Source organism: Chrysemys picta, chromosome 8 (genome assembly GCF_011386835.1).
Source record: "Chrysemys picta bellii isolate R12L10 chromosome 8, ASM1138683v2, whole genome shotgun sequence".
In the NCBI taxonomy this organism is placed as follows: Eukaryota; Metazoa; Chordata; order Testudines; family Emydidae; genus Chrysemys; species Chrysemys picta.
Window position 1 is genome coordinate 6,596,760 of NC_088798.1, and position 22,594 is coordinate 6,619,353.

General features: G+C 48.8%; 1 long non-coding RNA gene across 1 annotated transcript in view; it reads left to right on the plus strand.

Moving 5' to 3' along the window:
• Window positions 1-2,812: 2,812 nt before the first annotated feature.
• The window catches only part of LOC103306077 (uncharacterized), a 61,710-nt gene continuing 41,928 nt past the window's right edge, over window positions 2,813-22,594 (plus strand). Inside the window, exons 1-2 of the long non-coding RNA XR_508751.4 lie at window positions 2,813-2,910; window positions 3,869-3,950. This is a non-coding gene — a long non-coding RNA (uncharacterized LOC103306077). The remainder of the gene's footprint in view (window positions 2,911-3,868; window positions 3,951-22,594) is intronic.

Genomic DNA, 22,594 nt, shown 5'->3' on the forward strand with positions numbered 1-22,594 from the left:
AGCTCAAATAAAGAAAAACACACGTACTATGGAAACGTTAGGTGAGGGTTTGTCTTCACTGCAGTGTTAACTCAAGGTGTAATTTGAGCCTTGCCTCTAACCAGACTCCCATCCATACACACAAAAATGACTACCAGAAGGAGGCTGCCAGACAACTCTCCAATACCCAATTCTACAGGCCGCTTTCCTCAGATCCCACTGAGGAATACACTAAGAAACTACACCATCTACTCAGGACACTCCCTACACTAACACAGGAACAAATCAACATACCCTTAGAGCCCCGACCGGGGTTATTCTATCTACTACCTAAGATCCACAAACCTGGAAATCCTGGACGCCCCATCATCTCGGGCATTGGCACTCTCACTGAAGGACTGTCTGGATATGTGGACTCCCTACTCAGACCCTACGCCACCAGCACTCCCAGCTATCTCCGTGACACCACAGATTTCCTGAGGAAACTACAATGCATTGGTGACCTCCCAGAAAACACCATCCTAGCCACCATGGATGTAGAGGCTCTCTACACTAACATCCCACATACAGATGGAATACAAGCTGTCAGGAACAGTATCCCTGATGATGACACAGCACAACTTATTGCTGAGCTCTGTGACTTTATCCTCACGCACAATTATTTCAAATTTGGTGACAATATATACCTCCAGACCAGTGGCACCGCTATGGGCACCCGCATGGCCCCACAATATGCCAACATTTTTATGGCTGACCTGGAACAACGCTTCCTCAGCTCCCGTCCACTCATACCCCTTCTCTACCTACGCTATATTGATGACATCTTCATCATCTGGACCCATGGGAAGGAGGCCCTGGAAGAATTCCACCATGCTTTCAACAGCTTCCACCCCACCATCAACCTCAGCCTGGACCAATCTACACGGGAGGTCCACTTCCTGGACACCACCGTACAAATAAGCGATGGCCACATTAACACCACCCTATACCGAAAACCCACTGACCGCTACGCCTACCTTCATGCCTCCAGCTTCCACCCCGGTCACACCACACGATCCATCGTCTACAGCCAAGCACTGAGGTACAATCGCATCTGCTCCAACCCCTCAGACAGAGACCAACACCTACAAGATCTTCACCAAGCATTCTCAAAACTACGATACCCACACAAGGAAATAAAGAAACAAATCAACAGAGCCAGACGTGTACCCAGAAGCCTCCTGCTACAAGACAGGCCCAGAAGAAAAACCAACAGAACTCCACTGGCCATCACCTACAGTCCTCAGCTTAAACCTCTCCAACGCATCATCAGTGATCTACAACCCATCCTGGACAATGATCCCTCACTTTCACAGACCTTGGGAGGCAGGCCAGTCCTCGCCCACAGACAACCTGCCAACCTTAAGCATATTCTCACCAGCAACCACGCACCGCACCATAACAACTCTAACTCAGGAACCAACCCATGCAACAAACCTCGATGCCAACTCTGCCCACATATCTACACCAGCAACACCATCACTGGACCTAACCAGATCAGCTACAACATCACCGGCTCATTCACCTGCACGTCCACTAATGTTATATATGCCATCATATGCCAGCAATGCCCCTCTGCTATGTACATTGGCCAAACTGGACAGTCACTACGCAAGAGGATAAATGGACACAAGTCAGATATCAGGAATGGCAATATACAAAAACCTGTAGGAGAACACTTCAACCTCCCTGGCCACACAATAGCAGATGTAAAGGTTGCCATCTTACAGCAAAAAAACTTCAGGACCAGACTCCAAAGAGAAACTGCTGAGCTCCAGTTCATTTGCAAATTTGACACCATCAGATCAGGATTAAACAAAGACTGTGAATGGCTATCCAACTACAGAAACAGTTTCTCCTCTCTTGGTGTTCACACCTCAACTGCTAGCAGAGCATCTCACCCTCCCTGATTGAACTAACCTCGTTATCTCCACACTGATATATACCTGCCTCTAGAGATTTCCATTACTTGCATCTGAAGAAGTGAGGTTCTTACCCACGAAAGCTTATGCTCCCAATACTTCTGTTAGTCTCAAAGGTGCCACAGGACCCTCTGTTGCTTTTTACAAAAATTTCTAGCGCTGGTGGGGACGGGGCAATAGGGGATGGATCACTCAATAATTGCCTGCTCTGTTCATTCCTTCTGAAGCATCTGGCACCAGCCACTGTTGGAAGACAGAATAGTGGGCTAAATAGACCATTGGATTGACCCAGTATGGCTATTCTCATGTTCTTAAGTTAACCAGTGCTTCAAATTCAAGCTAGCTGGCATGGGTGGGTTGAAGTTTGAGTGTTGCTGAAGTTCGAGCCATCAATACAAGGGGGGAATGTCGCTACAGGCTACTGCTCAAGTTAGCACAACTCATCAGTTGCTAATCCAATCATTCTGCGTAGCCTAAGTGGCGTTTTATAGTGTGGCCGTTCTCACTTGAGCTAGGCTAACTCAAGTGATGTAACTTGAGTGTACCCACTTGAGCTAACGGTTGCAGTGAAGACAAGTGCTAAGCTGCTGAATGAACATGCCAGCGTGCATTTTTTGTTTTTAATAGAGCAGAGAGCACAGGTGATTAATGTATACAACATGCTTACAGAGCACATGGAAAAATGATACAGAGCAGGTGGAAGACAGTAATATACAAAAAAAATGTGTAATAATATTTCCCTAAAGAAAACTTAGCAGCTTAGAGCTATCTTGTTGCTCCTTCTTCTCTAGAATTCACCTAAACTAGGTGCTATTATGCCCAGGGCTCTACTTATATAGCGACAAGCTCCACCCACTAACTGACATAATTCTCCTGTGGGAGGGGCTTATTCTATAAATGGATTGTTCTCCATTTTGATTCTCTCTTCTCCTCCTCCTCACATAGTTCGTGGTAGGGCATGCAGAAGCAGGTAAGTTTTTTAAAAAAGTGAAGTAAAAGTGCACAAGACAGGATTAACAAGAGGGGATTGGGAGGTGGCAAATGCTGGGAGAGTATCTGACCTGCTCTCTCTCAAGTGAGACAGAAGGAGAAGCAAGATACAACCTTTACTTCTTGGAGCTCTCTGAGGGAGGGACCATTCCACCCCATGCCCTATTACAAAGCAGGTCATGTGTTGTTAAAAGAAATCAGAAGCTGGATGGATTCATAGCTTTTAAGGCCAGAAAGAAGCACTAGATCATGTATTCTAATTTCAGGTAAGCTGTGTATTGATTGGGAATCAAACCCAGCTCTCTCACATGGGAAGCAAGAATTCTGCTTCTTACCCTTCAGTGTTCTTAATGTTGGTTTGGGCTGCACTTCTGGAGAAGTTCTGAATCTGGATCGCAATGTTAGGGAAATCCAGATAACAAAGAGGTACCTAGCTCTGGTCGACGTTTCCAAATGCTACATTTTTTCATTGAAAAATGGCCTTTTTTTCAAAACTGGAAATTTTTGCAAAAAAAGGGTGGGTTTTATTTCAATTTGTTGTTTTTTAATAGAACGATAAAAGAAAAAAAATGCTTTTTTCATTCATGTTTTTCCCATTTTTGTCTTCCCCCCATTTTTCAGTGGCAAAATGGCAAAGAAAAAAAGAAAAGGGTTGGGAGGGTAAAGAAAAAAAGGAGGAAAAGGGCACAATGGGAAAGCAAAAAAGCCCCCCAATTCAATACTGAACCAAAGTCGTCATTTCTCTAAACCTGCAGAACAAAAACAACTGACATTTTTTGGGGGTGGGGAGGGGGCGAGTGGGGGGGGGGATGCTTTCCATTTTCCAACCAGCTTTAGTTGGAATGTTTAGTAAAACATCTAGAGTTGGAGGAAAGCTTCTGAAATCTCAGAAGTATCTTAACATCTTTCTAAAACTATGCCATCTATTTTGTATGCAGAGTGGCAAATAATCACGTTTAAACTTTGATGGAGAGACGAAACCAGTTACACTTCAGATGAGTTCTCAAGCTCTGCTGGACTGTAAGTAATATATAGAAATAACTATAGTTTGGGTAAAGGCTTTAGTACTGAACCCGTAAGAATGACGTGATGGAAATGGGGCTGTAATCAGGGGCACCACATGGAGTCTCAAGACGGGAGTGGGTGAAGTCTAAAAAATGTATGGAACATTGTCTGAATTTTTACCAAACAATATTAGCGGCGAAGGGAGGAGATTGTAGTAGACACTCTGGGGTGCTGTGGGGGATTAGGGGCTGGAGTCTGAGGATGGAGACTAGGGTGACCAGACAACAAGTGTGAAAAATCAGGACAGAGGGTGGGAGGTAATACGAACCTATATAAGAGAAAGACCCAAAAATCAGGACTGTCCCTATAAAGTCGGGACATCTGGTCACCCTAATGGAGACTCAGATTTGATCCTGAGTCCACAAAGTTGAATTGCTAGGCGGGCTTGATGCTTTTCTGTGCCCACGAGCGGCCCCGGGTGTGCGGGCTGGGCCCTTTGCTCCAGCCAGTTGCCTGGGACTTGGAATGCCACTTCAGGTGTTAGGAGATTATGATGGAGTTCGGGCACCTGGGTGGGGCCAGCCCAGCTGTGAAGGAAAAAGTAGGGCTGGTGGCAGCAATCCCATTCCCCAGGCCTCTATCGCCCCCTCCCTGGAAGCAGCACTCCCAAAAACAGCTTGGTTCCTCTCCGCCCCCCTCTTGTGGTGCCCCTGGCTGCAAGTCCTTCCTTGGCTCAGAGAAGAAGATAATTTCATGGCATAGTTGTCATATACGGTGAGTCAGACTGGTCCCCAAATGAATGGCTTCTTATTTCAGCCTACATGTATTGGCTAAGACTTGAGTTCATCCAGTAATTTTCTCTCTTAGAGTTTGTCTGTTTTATTGCTCAGGGCCCTGGTTAGGTGCAAGCGATATCTGACAGCACAGGGCGAGCAGCGCCAGCAAATCCATTTTGGGCTTAAGTTATGGTATCCCAGGTGAAAAGCGTTAGCTAACAAAGTCTGCCCCAGCTGTTAACCCAGATCTGCGGTAGGCGTCTCCATCTGGCAAGTCACTTGAGATAAGGAGGAAAACCTGGCCTGCGTTCCTTTGCCCATTGGAAATGGGGGTTTGGCTGCACCTTTAAAGCCTCGACCACAAGGGAAATGTGTCGTGCATGCCCCCACCGGGCCGTGGTTTTGAAATGGGAAAGGTGGCTACCATGAGGGTCACATGACCAAAGAAGGGTGCCGCACAGGGATTTTATAAGCCAATGTGCTACCCTCTCCTGTTCCCCAGACCCGGCTGTGGGGGATCAGCAGCAAGGATGGCTGCGGTGCAGCAGTCCGATTGCAAGACAGTGTGAAGAGTGAGTAAGTGCAATGGGGGGGATAGCTCAGTGGTTTGAACATTGGCTTGCTAAACCCAGGGTTGTGAGTTCAATCCTTGAGGGGACCACTTAGGGAGCTGGGGCAAAAATCAGTACTTGGTCCTGCTAGTGAAGGCAGGGGGCTGGACTCAATGACCTTTCAGGGTCCCTTCCAGTTCTAGGAGATGGGTATATCTCCATATATTATTATTTATAATGCCAAGGCCATTATTTTTAATAGGAAAAGGGAAAAACATCCCCAATTTGAAGGGGGACAGATCACCCTCATTTCCTCCAGTGACTGCGTCGGTGATGGACGGCACCACCGGTAGCGCTCATGAATTCTGGGCAGCCAGTTGCAGAGTAAAACGGAGCCAGTCCTGACAACGCTGATGCATTGCAGCTGCGGAGGACCTGGGGGTCATGTAGCCCCTTAGCACCAGGGCTAGGATGAAATGCTAGCGTGATGTTCACGGCTCACACGCCCCATGTGTGGGGGATTATGAGCAACTTTGTACTAAGCGAGAGCTCTAGGGGTGACGATAATGTGAACTCAGTGTGGAATTAGGGAAGGTTCCCCCTAGATCAGAACCCTGTTGGGTCTCCTCATCACCTCTCCTGTTTTTAGCAGGAAAGCACCATCCCCAGTTCCCCAACTTCCTTCCACAAATGCGCATACTCATTCCTCTCCCATGATGACCTTGTCTGGCACTGAATTCCCTCCCAGCTGGTCTGGGGCCCCGGGGGTGGAGAAGATCACTCATTGTATCTTGGGCCTTCTAGTCGACATCTCCAACTGAACATCTGTCTGGGAAGCCGAGCTTTGCTTGAACCAACCCTGGGTGGGAGTAAGGGAGAAGCGTGATTTAGACTGTTTATGAGACAGAGGCTGTTTTGTCTCCTCTCTTGTGTTTTATCCAGTACCGCTTTCATAATACTGAGGTGGGACTTATTGGGAGTGAACCTCAAAAGCCTGGAGCTGAGGAGGGGATCTGGTGCGCTCTGGGGTAGTTTGCATAAGCAACCAAAATTACCGAAACTTTGGTAAACTATCCCAAGCCTTTTGGGTCTCCAAAACTGGGATCAAAGTGCCCACCTTCCTCCTAGAAAAGATTGTATTCAGAGGATCAGTAGCTTGCTTCCTCATGAGATTTCTGGTAATTACATTTGCTGGTTGGGTTAGATTAACAGATTTTAAATCCAAGATGAGTCCTTTTGATCATCTAATCTGCCTCCTGCACAATACAGGCCATAGATTTCACCCAGCGATCCAGAATTTGTGGCTAAATAAGATCGTATTGTTTAGAAAGGGGCCTAGTCTTGATTTAAAGACTTCAAGTCATGGAGAACATGTGGCACTTTAGAGACTAACAAATTTATTTGAGCATAAGCTTTCGTGGGCTACAGCCCACTTCTTCAGACGCATAGAATGGAACATATATTGGGGAGATATATATACACATACAGAGAGCATGTTGTCTTACCAACTCTGAGAGGCCAATTAAGTAAGAGGAAAAAAACTTTGGAAGTGATAATCAAGATAGCCCAGTACAGACAGTTTGATAAAAAGTGTGAGAGTACTTACATGGGGAGATAGATTCAATGTTTGTAATGGCTCAGCCATTCCCAGTCTCTATTCAAGCCTAAATTGATTGTATCTAATTTGCATATCAATTCCAGCTCAGCAGTTTCTCGTTGGAGTCTGTTTTTGAAGCTTTTCTGTTGCAAAATTGCCACCCGCAGGTCTGTCATTGAATGACCAGACAGGTTGAAGTGTTCTCCTACTGGTTTTTGAGTATTATGATTCCTGATGTCAGATTTGTGTCCATTAATTCTTTTGCGTAGAGACTGTCCGGTTTGGCCAATGTACATGGCAGAGGGGCATTGCTGGCACATGATGGCATATATCACATTGGTAGATGTGCAGGTGAACGAGCCCCTGATGGCGTGGCTGATGTGATTAGGTCCTATGATGATGTCACTTGAATAGATTTGTGGACAGAATTGGCATCGGGCTTTGTTGCAAGGATAGGTTCCTGGGTCAGTGTTTTTGTTCAGTGGTGTGTGGTTGCTGGTGAGTATTTGCTTCAGGTTGGGGGGTTGTCTGTAAGCGAGGACAGGTCTGTCTCCCAAGATCAGATTCTACCATATCCTCTGGTAATTTGGTTACCCTCACCGTTAAAAACTGCCCAGTATTGCTGTATTCTGGTATGTTCTTTGTCCAGCTGAGGCCCAGAAATATAAAGGATATCTGGGTGATGGGTGCAGGATACTTACTTAATTTGGAAAGGAATGGAAAAATGATCACTCACCTAGCGCAGACTTGACAGATATTTTGGGTTTGAGTTTTGGATGAAAGGTTTTCATCCTCTACAGATTGGTTTGTCTGTTCTTAGAATTATGCTTGAGCCCCAAAAATCTGGATCCAAATCCAGATCTGAGTTTTCCCACAATTTAAAGGAATTTGAATTCAGGGTTTTGGTTTGGTCCATTATAGGATGGAGGGGACAGCTCTCCCCTGCATCCCACCTCCACTTGGTACGGGGTGAGGGGGGAATCAAGGAGCTGGTTGTAACTTCCTAGTTTTGTATCGACCATGCCCTACCATCAGATAAAGCAGCCTTGGGGCTATTCTAACTTTTGCCACTGGCATAAGGTCCCACATCACTGGACGATTGGCGTAGTAAAGATCTGCTCTGACCCTTCCCCTCCCTCTCCCCAACATGCCCCCTGTGCCGGGTGGGGGAGGAGGGTGGGCAGCTGGGATTGAGTCACCAGAGCATTCTTCTCTGCCGGGGAAATTCTCTCCCACCCATTTATGCCCAGAATCTGACCCACTTCTACTGCCTGAGTGTCCCAAAGGGGCCAGAACATCCCAGAGAGTCTGGCCCAAAGTTCAGCTCTAGATCCAAACTTCCCCAAGTTCTAAATTGCCTGGATTAGGGCAATTTAATTTGGGCCCATCTCTAATTTTTTGTCCTCTTTTTGCATGCAAGCTTGTATAGTAACACTGGGAAAAAACAACAGAGCCCCTCCAATCCTTGCAGGTTATCCCTGTTGAAATGTGGATGAAAAATCCAAGCAGACGTACATGAAAGATTTTCCACAGATTTCCCTTGACTGTGCTCCTTGCCCGGGTATCTGTTACATGTCTCTGGCACGCGTCGAAGTGAGGTAGACCAGCATTGGAACGAGATGCTTTATAAAATGTACGATTGGTATGTGTGACCTGGTGTTAATTATACATGTCAGTGATATTGAAGTGGCATACAGTAGATTGCTGTGTCAGAGTTTTAATGAGCCAGGGTTTTCTAGCAAAACTGGACACAGGTGTCACAAAAATAGAACAGTTCTTTGGCAATTTTGGCTTTGCCGCCTAATACCAGAGTCCACAAAAATGGGCAGACACTACTGAAAATCCATGTATGTGTCATCAAGAGAAAGAATCTGCTCATTATTGTTGTGTAGCACTTAAGAGCAATTAAAGTGATGGTAGATGGCGGAGACTGGAGAGGTAGCAGCTAATCTCCGAGACATCAATTTCAGAATGGGTGTGTGAAATGCTTCATGTCATAGGGTCAGAATTTCGCTTCAGAAGAAAACCAGAAAAAGAAGCACCGACAACACTGAAAAACCCCTTTAGGGCATGTTCAGAATGAAAAATGTTGATTTTTTGTTCTGAAAGTTTTATACTATATTATAAGTTAAAGTCAAAAGAGAAATGAAGCCTTTTAATTGACCCCAAACAAAACTGTATTCAGATTTTTCCTTCATGGAGAACTTTGTAATTTTCATTGTTCTGATTCGGAATGAGGCCAAATTTTGAAATCTTAAAATCCTTCACCATATGCAGTGTCTGTTTTCTGCACAGCTCTAATCGGGGATCTGTTGTGCTGGGTGTTGTACAAATGCAGATTCATTCATAGCTCCCTAGATTCTAAGGCCAGAAGGGACTGTTGGGATCACCTTGCTTTACACCACAGGCCAGAGAACTTCTCTACAATGCGTCCTAGAGCAAGTACCTTGTCCTGAGGAGTTTACAGTCTAAACAGACGAGACCGAAGGTGGGAGAAGGACAGTTTTATTAACCTCCTTCTACCCCTAAGATTAAGTAACTGACCCAAGATCACTCAGGGACACCGGTAGCAGAGAATTGAACCCAGATTTCATGAGTTAAGGTCCACTGCCATAATCTTAAAACCATCCTTCCTCTTTTGGCTAGGCTTATATCTGCTGCATCTTTCCTCTCGCTCATGAAAGAGGTTTTAGGCTCTGTGATTTGCCTGGCTAGTCCTAGCCTGTGTGGACGGTCTCGCAAAATTTTAAAAACAGTTTGTTTGAGAACTGTTCTCAAGTCATTTTAGAGAAGCTGAACCCACGCTGGATAAAGGTATTAGCCAGTTGTTAAATGCTGATGATTTGGCTTAAAGATCAAAGCTGCAGTCAACCAAAAATGGAGGGGGAAGAGAAGTTTGCACTTTTCTCGGGGCTTTTGTTTGGACCTGATTGTTTGCAGAATCAATGAACATAGTGCCTTGCTTTGAAGATAACCAGAAGAGTTAGACACTTGATTGGACTTTTCAAATCAAAGCACTGATGTTGGAGAATACTCAAGTCTTTGGAATGTATTCAGGAAGTCTCCAAATTCTGGATTTCTGGTATCCTAGGCTATAGCACGTGGGACGTTATTACCTGCTATTCACATCAATGAGGCACAAGGCTTTGAGTGGGGAACTTGGGCGGTAGTATCAGGAGCAGAAACAATTTGCTGCACCAATGCAATGTAACGTAGTAGAGAATTAACCTCCTGACAGTGAGATGATCAAGGAGGCAACGGAATTTGTCTCCGTACTAAAACAAGCCCGGACAAAACACTGCCATATTAATACCCTGGAGAAGTCATTGGAGCTGAATTTGGCTGTGCGTGCATGTATAGGTGTAATACGTTGTATGCACATTATATATGACTCCTGCTTAATTGATACAAAAATACACACATTTCTGCCTTGAGCTTGCAAAGTAATTAATTGGAGATATTCCATCCCATCTCCTAGAACTGGAAGGGACCCTGAAAGGTCATTGAGTCCAGCCCCCTACCTTCACTAGGCAGGACCAAGTACTGATTTTGCCCCAGCTCCCTAAGTGGCCCCCTCAAGGATTGAACTCACAACCCTGAGTTTAGTAGGCCAATGCTCAAACCACTGAGCTATCCCTCCCCCCCTAATGATTCCTTTGTGCTAGCACTTGCCCATATAGAGTCATAGGGCCTGATTCGCCTTTGGCTTTACCCCGAGCACTGCGCTTCAGTCAAGCAGTTCCTGGTTATGCTGAGAAGAAAATCGGGCCCATATAGTTTTAGGCCTGGGTCCTGCAGCAGCCCGGGCAGATCCCCTTGGAAGTGACTGGGGCTCCGCATAGAGGCAGGTGTCCGTCTGCATGGCTACGATTCCGGGATCGGAGCCTTCGAGTGCCCTCCGTCAGCAGTGATGTATTTGGAAGGGGCCAGGTCGAACCTTAAACCTACTGTCTCACCAGGTCTTTTGCTATCACAGTGCTGTGCTGAGTCCACATTGTGGTTTATTTTTTCGCGTCAGTGCTGGCAAACTCACCTGGATCCCAGTTCTTCTAGGTCATTTTTTTGTCTCTCTGGAAGCCTCTATAGCAGAGGTGGGCAAAGCTTTTGGCCTGAGGGCTGCATCTGGGTATGGAAATTGTATGGCGGGCCATGAATGCTCGGTGGGGGCCGGGGGACTCTATGGGGTGTAGCATGGGGGGGCTCTATAAGGGATGTTACCAAGGTGGGGGGAGGGGGGACTTATGGGGCTGTGTGTATGTGGGGGCTCTACGGGGGCGGTACCGGGGACTCCTAGGGGCCCTGCCGGCAGTGATACCAGGGCGGCCATACCAGGCACTGCCACAGGCAGAGGTACCCTAGCTGGGACGGGTGCAACCCCTGGGCGGTTTCGAGGCTCTCGAAGGTGAGGTCAGAGGAGACCGGGAGGGGATTGGGCGCTCTGCTGTGTGTGGGGCTGCCGTGTAGGGGCAGGGTTTGGATCCCGGACAGAGTATGGTGAAGTCACGCCTGCACAGCGTGGCTCTGCGTGCTGGAAGATGGTGCTCATCAAGGAAATTGTGAGTCGGGGGCTGGGGAGCGCCGGGCGGGTGAAGTGGGGCAAGCCCCCGACCCCACTCTCCAGTGGGATCTTGAGGGCCGGATAAAAATGTCTGATGGGCCGGAAGCAACCCGCGGGCTGTAGTTTGCCCACCCCTGCTCTATAGCATTGAGAAGCAGAGGGCTTACTACTAACTAGAAAGAAATAAAAGAAGATTCTTTGATTTAGCTGAGATCATTACAGTAGCTGATGAGAGAGGATGATTGATTATCTGGCAGTATTTTAAACACAAAAGCAACCCCCTTACTCTCAGGGACAAAGAAGAGACCAATCACTAATGGACCCACTAATTCAAAAAGCAAGCTAAGAGCAAGATAAAGTTGCATTGAAATCATAAATAACCACCTACTGGTCTAGTGGACAGATCACTGGAGTAGGACTCAAGACAGCTGGGGACTATTGCTGGCTCTGCCACTGACCTGCTGTATGGCCTTGAGCAAGTCACTTCACCTCTCTCCTTTCCTGCCATTTGTCTGCTTAGATTGCCATCTTTTCAGGGACTGTGTCTGTACAGTGCTTAGCACACCAGGGCCTCCATCTCCCTATGTGCTGCATCAATACAAATACTTAATAATAATACTGTGGATACATTGGTTCTTCCTATTTACCCTCCACAAACTCAAGAGGAAAACAAGCATATCCAGCCACCCACCAGCACAAGTATCCAGCGTTTGCAGCTGGAACTAATCATCACATTAGACAAACAACAAGGGTTCATTAAGACCAAAGGTGACTTTAATTTAATTGAAATATATTTGGCAACAAGAGAGGAGATCCAGTTTACAACACCTAATGGGAGGTCTGGGGTGTGTGTGTGTGTATATACATATATATATATGGAAAAGTTAATGGCTGTAAAAATATCCAAACAACATATTTGTGCACGTGTCACAGTAAGAAACGGTGCCAACTAGTTTTAATTTTAATTTAACACTTTGGTTGTCAGCTATATATGTATATATTAATGTTCTTAAAACAAGAATATATATGAACTCATAAACCTATAGATGACATTGCCCTCCTCCCTGGGAGGTGGCTGAGGGCATGGGGTGAGGGGAATGTCATCTAGTGGTTAGAGCACCAAGCAGTTGTCGGGATGTGAGTCATGTTCCTGCTTTAAGCCACTGATTCACTTTGTGATTTCAGGCAAGTCATGTACGCTCCGTGCCTCAGTTTACCCATCTGGCTAATGGATTTTTACAATAAATATTTACCTCTCCTCGTGAGAGTGGGAGGATTAATTTCTGTTTGTTTCTGAAATATATTGATGCTTGTATGAGGTGCAAGGTGCTATATACATGCAGAGCGGGGGCGTTTATTTTATATGTTTAGATTTAATTAGCAATGAAAAATGCCCATGAAATAAGCTCTAATCAGAGCACCCACCATTAATTTGATGTACAATCACAAATGAGGACCAGCCACCACCAAAAAGTACTCCTCTTTAAATAGTGAATTAACTCAGTCAGCTAATAAATCAAGGCAACAAAACAGCACCTTTAACCTCTCCTCTCCCCTGCAAAACATACCCTCAAACTTCCCTCAAAATGCCATCCAGTAAATGGCTTCTATATAAACTAGTATTTATATTTAAGTAGTATGTAAACACATGACAGTATGCCCTAATGAGTGGGCAGTGACATCATGGTACCAGTGAAGTATGAAGTGTGTGTATATTTATACCCATTTTTCTCTGGGTTGTGTTTCATACAGAGAAGGACCCAAGCTACATTTGGGGAGGAGAGGGGTGGATCTGTTCTTTGGAAATTAATCTAAAAACTTATCCCACTCCGTGATTCTTCCCAAAGGGTTTTTGAAGCATGCTAAGGCTGGGTCTATAACTTTATTATTGAATTCCATAGGATGGCCCATAAAACCTTATTTTCGGATGAATTGTTGAGGAAGGGCCAGCGGGGATGTTGACAGCTGAATGTCAGGAGAGTTCAGAGGTGTCTGGATGTGGGGGACTAAATCTGAGGGGAGAGGATGAGGAGGAAAAAAACAAACTGCATGTGACAGACGTTAGTCACTTCACTTAATGCATCACTGGCAAACACTCTGATACAGATGGATGAGCGTGGCACAAGAACTGGACTGGAATGGGGGAGGGAGGATGGGACTCAGAAGACCATGGCTTGATTCCTCGCTTTGCTCCAGGTTTCCTGTGTGACCTTAGACGCGTCATTTGAAATCAATGGGAGGTAGGCACCTAAATACCTTTGAGAATCTGGGTCTTAAGGCTTGCTACAAAGGGAAGTCAGTGGACATGCTATTCCTTGACTTTAGCAAAGCTTTTGATGCGATCTCTCACAGTATTCTTGCCAGCAAGTTTAAGAAGTATAGCTGGATGAATGGACTATAAGGTGGATAGAAAGCTGGCTAGATCGTCGGGCTTACGGGTAGTGATCAATGGCTCCATGTCTAGTTGGCAGCCGGTATCAAGCGGAGTGCCCCAAGAGTCGGTCCTGGGGCCAGTTTTGTTCAATATTTTCATTAATGATCTGGAGGATGGCGTGGACTGCACCCTCAGCAAGTTTGCAGATGACACTAAACTGGGAGGAGTGGTAGATACGCTGGAGGGTAGGGATAGGATACAGAGGACTGAGACAAGTTAGAGGATTTGGCCAAAAGAAATCTGATGAGGTTCAACAAGGACAAGGGCAGAGTCCTGCACTTAGGACGGAAGAATCCTGCACTGCTACAGACTAGGGACCGAATGTCTAGGCAGCAGTTTCTGCAGAAAAGGACCTAGGGGTTACAGTGGACGAGAAGCTGGATATGAGTTGACAGTGTGTCCTTGTTGCCAAGAAGGCTAACAGCATTTTGGGCTGTATAAGTAGGGGCATTGCCAGCAGATTGGGGACGTGATCATTCCCCTCTATTCAACACTGGTGAGGCCTCATCTGGAGTACTGTGTCCAGTTTTGGGCCCCACACTACAAGAAGGATGTGGAAAAATTGGAAAGAGTCCAGGGAGGGCAACAAAAATGATTAGGGGGCTGGAGCACATGACTTATGAGGAGAGGCTGAGGGAACTGGGATTGTTTAGTCTGCAGAAGAGAAGAATGAGGGGGGATTTAGACTGAAAGGGGGGATTTACCTGAAAGGGGGTTCCAAAGAGGGTGGATCTAGACTGTTCTCAGTGGTAGCAGATGACAGAACAAGGAGTAATGGTCTCAAGTTGCAGTTGGGGAGGTTTAGGTTGGATATTAGGAAAAACTTTTTCATTAGGAGGGTGGTGAAGCACTGGAATGGGTTACCTAGGGAGCTGGTGGAATCTCCTTCCTTAGAGGTTTTTAAGGTCAGGCTTGACAAAGCCCTGGCTGGGATGATTTAGTTGGGGATTGGTCCTGCTTTGAGCAGGGGATTGGACTAAATGACCTCCTGAGGTCCAGGGGTGAAAGTAACTTACAGGACTTACCGGTACTGCTGGAGTCCTGAGGGGGCGGGGCCTCAACCGGAAGAGGCAGGGTCTCTCAAGATTTAAAGGCCCTGGGGCACTGGCTGTGGCTGGGAGCCCCAGGGCCTTTAAATCAACCTGGGGATCCCAGCTGCAGAGGTGGCTGGGAGCCCCCGGGGCTCAGGGGCAAATTAAAGGGCCCGGGGCTCCGGCTGCTGCAGAGCTCCGGGCCCCGGGCAGGATTCCAAGGGCTCTGGGCTCCCCGCAGCGGCAGGGAGCTCTGAGCCTTTTAAATCCCAGCCCCAGCCCGGCCGCCGGAGCTGTGGGCAGGATGGGCTCCCCGCTGCGGCAGGGAGCCCAGAGCCCTTTAAATCCCCACCGCGGAAGCTGGTGCAGTCCGGCATGGCGTACTGGTTCTTGCTGGTACGCCGTACCGTACCGTACCGGCTTACTTTCACCTCTGCTGAGGTCCCTTCCAACCCTGAGATTCTATGATTCTATGATGATTCTATAAGCGAGGGGGTGGATTTAAAGTGCACTAGGGACTCTGTCATGTGGACACCCCGACTGCACGCGAAGGCAATGTCTGCACTTATGGCAGTGTGTAGAACACAGACGCTACACGCTGCAGTGAAAGGCTCCGGCAGTGAGAGGCAGGGGGACACTACAGAAAAAGAGCAGTGTGGACGCGTGAGGCACCGCTTGAGCGTGTAGGGCAGGGGTAGGGTGACCAGACGTCCCGATTTTGTCGGGACTGTCCCGATATTTGCTCGTTTGTCCCGCGTCCCGACCAATGTTTGGTCGGGACGCGGGACAAACAAGCAATTTTTGCCCTCCGCTCTGGCTCGCGCCCCCTCCCTCGCCCCAACTCCGCCCCCTCCTTCCCCCATTGGATAGCTCCCCAAATCCTCGGCCTGGCCCCACCCCCTCAACTGCCCCATTGGATCCCTCCCCAAATCCCCGCCCCCTACCGAAGCACGCCGCATTCCTCCTCCCTCCCAGGCAAGCGCTGGAGGGAGGAGGCCCGGGGACAGCGGGATGAGTCCGGCCTGGCCCAATCGCAGGCAGGAGGGTGGGGGGTACCTGCAGGGGGGCAGCCCCGGGTCCAGCCTGGGGAACCGGCTCCCTACGCGCCCATGGGTGGGGGGGCAGCAGCTGTCCGCGTGGGGACTCTGGTTCCTCGGGGCTTCACCTCCGCCACGTGCGCTCCGGCCCCGGAGGGGTGTAGTTGGCGCTGGGTGCCAGGCAGATGCCTCTGCCTGACACGCGGCGAGGGAGAGGCGGAGTAGCAGCTGGAAGGGCCGGTCGGGCTGCACTCCCGGGCCCGCGGGGAGCTGAAGCCTGCCAGGGAAGGGGCTGCCACACGCTGGCGCGCCCGCGGCCAGCCCAGGACGGTCTCCGCGCAGGGACTTGGCGGGGGTGCTCCCCCTGTCCGTGCCCATCTCCGCGGCATCGGGCTCCGGGCAGGGGTTGTTGCATCCCGGGACCCGGGGGCCGCTGTTTACCGGCACCAGCCTAGGCGCTTTCCGCTTGTTCGTGCTTTTTTTTTTTTTTTTTTCTCCCTACCGGCTTTTTATTTTTTGGCTCCGCCCCCTTCCCCCCCCGCCCCCCCCCCCCGCGCGTCCCGATATTTCGCCTCTCTGATCTGGTCACCCTAGGCAGGGGTGGCCAACCTGAGCCTGAGAAGGAGCCAGAATTGACCAATGTACATTGCCAAAGAGCCACAGTAATACATCAGCTCCGCCCCCTCCCTCCCCACGCCTCCTGATCAGCTGTTTCATGGCATGCAGGAGGTTGGGGGGGGGGGAGGAGGAGGAGTGAGGGCACAGCAGGCTCAGGGGAGGGGGCGGGAAGGGGTGGAGTGGGGGCAGGGCCTGTGGCAGAGCCAGGGGTTGAGCAGTGAGCACCCCCTGGCACATTGGAAAGTTGGCGCCTGTAGCTCCAGTCCCGGAGTCGGTGCCTAGACAAGGAGCCAAATATTAACTTCTGAAGAGCCGCATGCTGGCCACCCCTGGTGTAGGGGATAGCACAGTAATGGGGCCAAATAGAACAGACTCTCATCTCTTGATGGATCACCCAAGATTTTACGGAGCCCCTCTGTTTCAGTGCCCTCCTCCTATTCAGTTTTTCTTCTTTCCTGTTCCAGCAGCTACTCTGAGGGCTCCAGCTTCCCCTGCCCCTTCCCAAAAACCAGCCCCCCAGGGACACTAACTTTCCACCAGCTGACGGCTGCCTTCCGCAGCGCTTACCTGGTGGCCATGCGGGCTTGAATCAGTCCCTCTTTGGGAAAGAAGCCAAGTCAGGACCTTTTCACAACCCACAATTTACCTGTTGAAAAGAAATAAAATCCAATAACTGTATGCTGGTGCGCCGGGCAGAAGGCAGTGAACTTTGGAGCCCCAGGGGAAAGTGAGAGTGGGTAGTGTGATTGCCTGCTAATAGTGAAAGCCTTTCATTAGCTCCACAGCCCAGATGGGAGATAAGGGCAGAAATGACTGCTAATCTCTGTTTCAACATGGAAATGTGCCTTCCTGCCCGAGATTTCTCCAGTCTGAGCACCACACTGGCGCTGTCTCCAGTGGACCCCCCCCAAAAGGGGGAGCCTTTTGACCACTGCACCACTAAGTACAGGCCCTGGTGAAACAGAGACCATGCTGGGCAGAAAATACATTCCACCTTTGGTCTGCAGACATCAAGCTGGTGATCACGTGTCCTGGCTTGGTTGGGCCAGTCATGGTTTTTCATAGTGTAATTATTATTGGCTCTTATTTAGGCAAGAGCTCTTTTCACCCATATAGGGTGAGCAGATAGCATGTATGAAAAATCGGGATGGGGGATGCGGGGGGGTGGGGGGTAATAGGAGCCTATATAAGAAAAAGCCCCAAATATTGGGACTGTCCCTATAAAATTGGGACATCTGGTCACCCTACACTCATAGATCTCAAAGCACTTTACAAAGGAGGTCACTGTTACGAATGGGGAAACTGAGGCACGGGGCAGAGACGTGACTTCCCAAGGTCACCCAGCAGCAGAGCTGGGACTAGATCCCAGGTCTGCTGGCTCCTAGGGTTGTGCACTATCCACTAGACCAGCAGTTCTCAACCAGGGGCCTCCTGGGGGGCCACAAGCAGGTTTCGGGGGGGCCGCCAAGCAGGGCCGGCGTTAGAATCGCTGGGACTCAGGGCAGAAAGCCAAAGCCCCACTGTGCAGACTGAAGCCCAGGGCTCCAACCCAGCACCTGAAGCTGATTCCACAACTTAGCTTCACAGGGCCCCCTGTGGTGTGGGGCCCCAGGCAATTGCTCTCCTTTCTACCCCCCTAATGCTGGCCCTGGCTGTTATATGCAGAAAGACAGTTGTGGCACAGGTGGGCCAGGAAGTTTTTATAGCATGTTGTGGGGGCCTCAGAAAGAAAAAGGTTGAGAACCCCTGCACTGCCCGTGTTTTACTCTCCCTGTTCTCTCCAGCAATGGAGTGCCCCCCTTATTCTTCTAAACAGGACCGAAGGTAAAAATGTTTTTTAATCACTAATGATGCCATGCACTCACCTAGCTCGGCCCAGCCACGAGTCTGAATGCAGGGTTAGAACACGGTATAGACATTCAAGCCCAGGGTTCCCTAACACGTCTTGAGTCCCACTAACCCTGGGCTCGCACTGCAGTGTAAACATCCCCACACAAAGCCACAGGTCTTCTGATTCCCAGACCTGTGCCTGAAACCCCTGTCCTCCCAGGCAATGGGATCACCCCTGGACAAGATCGTCACAATCGCTTTGCCTCACAAGGGAGGTGAGGAGAAACCAACCCCTTTCTGCTCCGGATTTTGTGTCCAGCTACAGACAATGAGGGGTGGGCAATAGGAGGAGTGGGACTAGACAGGGGTGAAGTAATTTACTCCAGCTATGCCCAGAGCAGGGGCAAAATCTAGGCTGTCTCAATCCCAGTTTATTCTCTGCTCTGCTCCTGGGGCAGCGTGGATTGGAAAGTTACAACCAAGCCCCAATGAATGATCTCGAATTGGGATTTATTGTCTCTTCGTTACTTGCACACACGCAGTCTTGGTAATAACAAGCCACACTTCCCTTTCACTTACTAAAAGGCCATAAAAGCCATTTGTTATACAGTATTTTACTGGATCTGATTGGGGTGGGGGAGGTGGGGAGAACAAATCCAGGCAGAAACGTTCATGGAAAATTGATAGCTTTATGCCAGAAAGAGACAGTTCCATCAGAGTCACTTCTTGGGCTGTCTGAAAATATTTGAAACCTTGCGATATTTAATGTTTTTCAGATGGCGATAAATCTGCAATAGCTCGGGCTCGCTCGGGCTTAGTGAGAGATGAAGTGAGATAGGAGAAAACACATGGGTCTATATGGGAGACGTTTGTAGGTCACACGTCCACGAGTATCAGGACAGGCCGTCTGAGCGCTGCTTCTCTCCTCCACTTCGCTGGGCCAGAAGGAAATATGCAATTTCTGAATTGGGGAGGTGGTTTTTTTTTTTATTTTTTTTTGCTACTTGACATCATACAAAATATGAATGTGCAGCTAGGGAAGGGGAAATGTCCCTGGCTGAGAGCTTGGTGCATCTGGCAAGCCCAATGCATCACTTGGGATTTGTTTATTTAACCTTTTGTTTGCTGGGAGGTTGCGGTACGGGCTCCAGCTACAGGTAAACTGGAAAACATATGCTTCTCTCATGGCCTGATTGTGACTCACTCTGTTAAGCCGCTGCACATCTTGTCCCTGATATCCTGCTGCACCTGATCTGCCCTGGAGCTAACCCTGAAAGCAGGTGTATGGACCAGGAAGGAAGTCTCACTTAGAACATATGTATTACCCAGATGGAGACGAGTGCTGACTGCCGAGCAAGCACAAACACCGTGCAAGGGGCGGGAGGGGTTTCGGGATGGATTTCAAAACACAAGGGCCGTGGAGGATTGTGCAAGTCTAGTGAACAGACAGAGCAAGAAAGAAGCAACCTGGAAAAACAAGGCAAAGTTAGGGTGAAGTAGGAATCTGTGGCCAGATCCTTAGCTGGTGTCTGTCGGCATAGCCCTCTGGAAGCCTGGCTAGCTCGGAACACAGGGGTGTACGGGCTGGCGGCTAGCAGGGAAGTTGCATACATGGGCTGGCTCACCTATTTCTGAGTTAGAGAGGGCCTGGCTGCATCAGAGGATCTCTCCTCGAAACAGTCTTTGGCACGACAGCCTCGTAAAGTAAAAGCTGCATGAGCCTCCCGCCGGCCTGCGCCTTGTGTAAAGATTTTCGCTGGTGCAAAGTGGCTGTAAAACGTGCCTACTCTGATTCGGCAGTGTTTGGTACTGGTGTGAATGGCTGGGGAAGGAGTGCCGGGGGCAGTGGGGAAAGAGAGTCGGGGCCTTAGTCCGTATCTAAGCTGGGGTTTTCCGCTTGCAGCCTGCCAGAGCTAACATGAATCCCCCAGATGCAGCTGTGATTAGCTGATGGGTTGTTTTTTCCCCCCCCGTCCAACTGTCTGTTTATGGAATTTGAAAGAGAGACAGAAACACCTCAGCAATTTGATTTTGGCAAACAGCTGTGAGCCAAGTGTGGAACTAAACAATCCCTGTAAAAATCAGGGAAAATGCCTGCAAATTTCCACACATTTCACAGAGGCAGTGTGGTCTCTGAGCTAGCCGGGTGGTCTGGATGACAGCAGGAACTCCTGAGTTCTATCCCACCTCCGCCACTGATTTGCTATGTGGCCGTGGGTAAGTCACTTGACCTTTCTCTGTCTCAGTTCCCACCCCGCCTCCCAACCCCCCTGGTCTAAAATGAGACTAGAGGCCTCAGTTCTGGGCTTCTAGCCAAACTGAGTTTCGCAGAACCCGGGAAGGTGGGGCAAAGGTTGGCTGTGCTCCCAGATTCTGGAAGCTGCCAGGGACTGGAGAAATTCCAGGAGTAAAGAGACTCTTTTAACTGTCTGACCCCAGTCCTACATCAGGATCAGCTGGTGCTGCCCCCCTTAAAGTCAATGGACTTTAGCAGGTGCAGTATAGTGTTGGCCAAACATACTCAGTGGCAACCCCTTACTTTCACATGGACATGCGTTTTCAAAACACCGCTCTTCTGGGTGGGACTTTCTTTTGCTTGGTTTCTGATCCGGGGTAAATACTTGAGCAAAATCCCCTTTCTGAGACGGTGAATTGAAGACGAGATTGAAAGTATTCTAACTGCATGTTGGACAGGGCTGCAGCGGTGATGTGGCTGAAACTGACATTGGGTGAAAGGGGAAATAATCACAGAGAAGTGAAGTGAATTGCCTAAGGTCATGCAACAGCTCAGGGGCAGAAGTCTCCTAACTCAATGCTGTATCCACTAGGCAATATGACCTCCTGCTTAAGGATAGCGAAACTGAATATACCTGATTCAACCCTTATTGGAATGAATAGACAGACTCCAATGGGAGTTGGTTCTGGCCCTACATTTAAGTCTTCCAAGTACATCCAAGTTCTGCGGGCAAGGACAGTAGAGCTTCTAAACTGTGCAGATCAATCACCTTCAGATTTTATTTTCGTTTGTTTCCTTTGATCTTCTTTTCTGGTCTTAGGAAAAAGAGGAGGCGGCACGTAAGTGAAACAATCCATGAACCCTCCCCCTCCTAGAGTAATAGATTCTAGGACTGGAAGGGACCTCGAGAGATCATAGAGTCCAGTCCCCTGCCCTCATGGCAGGACCAAATACTGTCTAGACCATCCTGGATAGACACTTATCTAACCTACTCTTAAATATCTCCAGAGATGGAGATTCCACAACCTCCCTAGGCAGTTTATTCCAGTGTTTAACCACCCTGACAGTTAGGAACTTTTTCCTAATGTCCAACCTAAACCTCCCTTGCTGCAGTTTAAGCCCATTGCTTCTTGTTCTATCCTTAGAGGCTAAGGTGAACAAGTTTTCTCCCTCCTCCTTATGACACCCTTTTAGATACCTGAAAACTGCTATCATGTCCCCTCTCAGTCGTCTCTTTTCCAAACTAAACAAACCCAATTCTTTCCGCCTTCCTTCATAGGTCATGTTCTCTAGACCGTTAATCATTCTTGTTGCTCTTCTCTGGACCCTCTCCAATTTCTTCAGTTATTGCAAGCTCAAGTGCCCAAAAGTCAGAAAATTCCCAAATTTTAATGTGCTCCAGTGACTTTATTTGCTCTTCCTCTTTCCCTTCTTCACTGAGAACCTTAACACAATGCTTTTTGTGGCCTTCCACATAGGGGCCATGCAGGATCCACCAGGTACTAGGGGAGAGCTCCCTTGATATAGGCGCTGCCTAGCACCAACCCTGGTCCCGAGGCCCGCCGGGGATATCAGTTGGCGGCTCCTTCATGGAGCAGTGAGCACGGGTGTGGTACTTGGCGCGGTTCACTCCCGTCCTGGACACCTGCCCCTTCTGCGGCGTGAGGGAGACCCTGGCGCACGTTTACCTGGAGTGCGCCAGGTTGCAGCCCTTCTTCTGGCTCCTCTTAGACATCGTTATGTTTTTGGTTGCACTTTTTCCCCTCACCTTCTTATTTATGCACTCCCTGTCTGTGGCCCCACAAAGTCACGGGACCTCCTAGTCAATGTCCTCCGGGCCCTGGCTAAAATGGAAATCTATAAAACCAGGGAGAGGAGGTTGGCCGATGGGGTCTCCTGGGACTGTGGGGCCTACTTCCGCTCCTCTGTCCGTTCACGCATCCGGGCAGAGTTCCTCTGGGCGGCGTCCACTGGCTCCCTTGACGCCTTCG